Here is a 3,300-nt window from a genome sequence, read left to right on the forward strand (position 1 = left end):
GCTCCCCACCCCCACTCCCCCATGCTCCCCACCCCCACTCCCCCATGCTCCCCACCCTGCCGATAGCCTTAAGGCTGCTGGTTTACACAACTACAGGGGAGCTGGGGAAAAGGGCAATGGGAGCCCAACAGGTAAAATGCCACAACCCACTGTCCGTCCAGAGATCCAGTAGTTTTTCCTGAATAAACATTCCGCATGTTATTGCAAGATTTTGCTACATTCCCAGAGTTCTGAAAAAGTTGATTTTGACAAACGTTCTCAGTATTTTCATTGTTTTTATGGAAGGGAAGATTTCCAGAGGGCTTCATTCCACCCCTCCTGAGGCCCCGGCCTCTATTAGAATAAATCAGGCAAGAGACAACGAAGTTCAAGACTAGGTTGGTGGCCACAGGAGTGGAGATAATCAACGTGGGAGAAACTGTAAGTAAATATTTAATACAACGTTGTGTTAGGATACGGTGCCCAAGAAAGAAGTGAGGAGGCAGAGATGAAGCCAAGCCTACTGTGTTATTCTTCCTGACCCAACTAAGGGGTCATTCAAAGGCTGGGGTGTTCCCAGGCAGCCTGAACTCTGCTTAAGACTGGTCCCTCTTCCCTTACTCAGGATGAGCGCTCAGTGTCTCCAGCGTTCATCATGCCCTTGCATCTCAATCACGTATTTCCTGAATGATTTCCACACCGTTTCATTGTGGTTCAGAAGGAAAAGAAAATTACTTTGGCATGACTGCTGAGGCCTAAGTACTATATAATGTAAACCATTCTCTATGCATGAGGAAGATCACATATTGAAGATTAAATCAGAAGCTTGTCCATTGGACGGGGGCTGAGGAAGAATATCAGGCTTCATGATTATTCCTTAGCATAATTTAACTCCCAGATTCTGTACTACAAGTACCTTAAGGACTTACCTTGTTAAATAAAAGATCGGTTGCTACAATACACCTGCACATAACCAAAGGGGATTTCTGTCCATAATCTCACCGATGGCAAGTGAAATTAGCTGCTTCGTGACTGAAAAGGACGTAGGAAAAAAAATCTACCTATTCCTGAGAGTTTAAATTTACATAATTTAAGCCACATCATTTGGAAGCAGTATAATCAACATTATCTGAGAAGAAGTTAGTTATCCTTGATTAACGCCTAAAATGAAGTGGCCATTTTTCTTCAAAATAATCCTCATCAACATCATTCATTTAACAGGAACTTCATAAATTTTCTATCTGAAAGAAATTATCTCCAAACAGAGGAATGTTTGCCTGAATTAGAGTAAGTGCTGTGCAGGGACTCATCCTTGTCACCCTCTGTGTGGGCTTTGAGTTTTATTCAAAAGCCTTCAGAGATGGTTCCTTTGTGTGTTTGTTCGTTACGGTTTATTTATTCTTGAGAGAGAGAGGGAGCGTGAGCAGGGGAGGGGCAGAGAGAAAGAGAGGGACAGAGGATCTGAAGCGGGTCCTGCTCTGCCAGCACAGCGAGCCCAATGTGGGGCTCAAACTCAGGAACCTGCGCCGAAGTCCGAAGCTCAGCCCACTGAGCCACCCAGGTGCCCCCTTATCTGGAGGGGACACATTCCAAGACCTCTCGTGGATGCCTAAAACTATGGATAGGACTGAACTCTAGATATACTATACTATGGGTTTTTTCCCTTTATGTACACACCTACCAGAAAGTTTAATTTATAAATTAGGCACAGTATGAAATTAATAACAAAATAGAAAAATTGTAACAATATGCTCTGATAAAAGTTATGCGAATGTGGTCTCTCTTAAAATATCTCATTGTGGGGTGCCTGGGTGGCTCAGTCAGTTAAACAGCGTCTGACTTGGGCACCGGTCATGATCTCACAGTTCGTGGATTCGAGTCCCGCGCCGGGCTCTCTGCTGACAGCTCAGAGCCTGGAGTCAGCTTTGGATTCTGTGTCTCCCTCTCTCTCTGCCCCTCGCCTACTCTCACTCTGTCTCTCTCTCAAAAAGAACACATTAAAACAATTTTAATAAAATAGAAACGTAAAGTATCTTATTGTAATGTACTCACTCTCTCGTGTGGATATGAGATGATAAAACACCAGCGCGATGAGATGCCGAATGGTAAATGACGTAAGCGGTAAAGTAGAGTTAGGCTACTATTGGCCTTCGGCTGATTCGCCATAAGGCGGCTCATCTACTTGCTTCTAGAGGCGGGGTGGGGGGAATACCGAAACTGTGGAAAGCAAAACGGCGGATGAGAGCCAACGGCTGCAATCACTAAGTATATTCTCGCCACCTTTCCTTAAAAAAATTCTCCCTCTGGGGGCGCCTGGGTGGCTCAGTTGGTTGACTCTTGATTTTGACTCTGGTCATGGTCCCAGAGTCATGAGATGGCGCCTCATGTGGGGCCTGCTTGGGATTCTCTCTCTCTCTCCCCTCCTGCACCCCCATTTTGCTCACGTGTGCTCTCTCTCTCTCTCTCTAAAATAAAAAATAAAAAAACTTCTCCCATAGAAAGGGTAAGGGAAGAATGGAAGGGATATGGCTAAAATTGATGATCAAAGGAAATAAAAAGTATTAAAAGTTTCCATTTCTTATTTGTAAACAAGAGAAAGTGACTTGAAGGGAATCGAAAACTATGTTAGTAGTCTAGATGGAAGCAACATGGATGTTTATTAAATATTCTTGTTTTCTCCCATATTTTATAAATCTCTCAATATAAACAATAAAGATGGTATACAGATATGCAAAAATTGCCCAGAAGGAAGAGCTGAAGGTAGGCAACACCAAGCAAGGCCAGTTGCCAAGTTGCAGATGCAGAAATGAAAGGCACATTCCTGCACTCACAGTGTTATATTCGAGTGTTAGACTGAGAAAAGATCTGTTCACAGTTATGTGACAGAGGTGAGCCAGAAAAGGAGCCCGGGAGAAGGTAACGCCAAAGCTACCATGAAGAACCAGGGGAGAGACCCATCAACTGATGAATGGATAAATTAAATGTGATATATCCATACAATGGGATGTTACTTGGCAATAGGAAGAAATGAAGTACCAAAATCTACTACAACATAGATGAACCTTAACTACATTATGCTAAGTGAGAGAAGCCACTCACAATAGGCCACATATTGTATGAGTCTGTTTGTATAAAACTGCCAGAATAGGGCGCCTGGGTGGCTCAATCGGTTAAGCACCTGACTTAGGCTGAGGTCATGATCTCAGGGTTCGTGAGTTCAAGTCCTGCTTTGGGTGAGCTCGAGCCCTGCTTTGGGTGGGCCTGCCTCCCCCTCCCCCCCCCGTGGGATTCTCTCTCCCTCCATCTCTCCCTGCCCCTCAC

At 44.4% G+C, this 3,300-nt stretch overlaps 1 long non-coding RNA gene across 1 annotated transcript in view; it reads right to left on the reverse strand.

Moving 5' to 3' along the window:
* LOC144237810 (uncharacterized) overlaps positions 1 to 2,076 on the reverse strand; it is a 60,806-nt gene extending 58,730 nt beyond the window's left edge. The window contains exon 1 of the long non-coding RNA XR_013336941.1: positions 2,032 to 2,076. This is a non-coding gene — a long non-coding RNA (uncharacterized LOC144237810). The remainder of the gene's footprint in view (positions 1 to 2,031) is intronic.
* Positions 2,077 to 3,300: the final 1,224 nt, after the last annotated feature.

This window comes from Crocuta crocuta, unplaced genomic scaffold (genome assembly GCF_008692635.1).
Source record: "Crocuta crocuta isolate KB4526 unplaced genomic scaffold, BGI_CrCroc_1.0 scaffold160, whole genome shotgun sequence".
Lineage (NCBI taxonomy): Eukaryota > Metazoa > Chordata > Mammalia > Carnivora > Hyaenidae > Crocuta > Crocuta crocuta.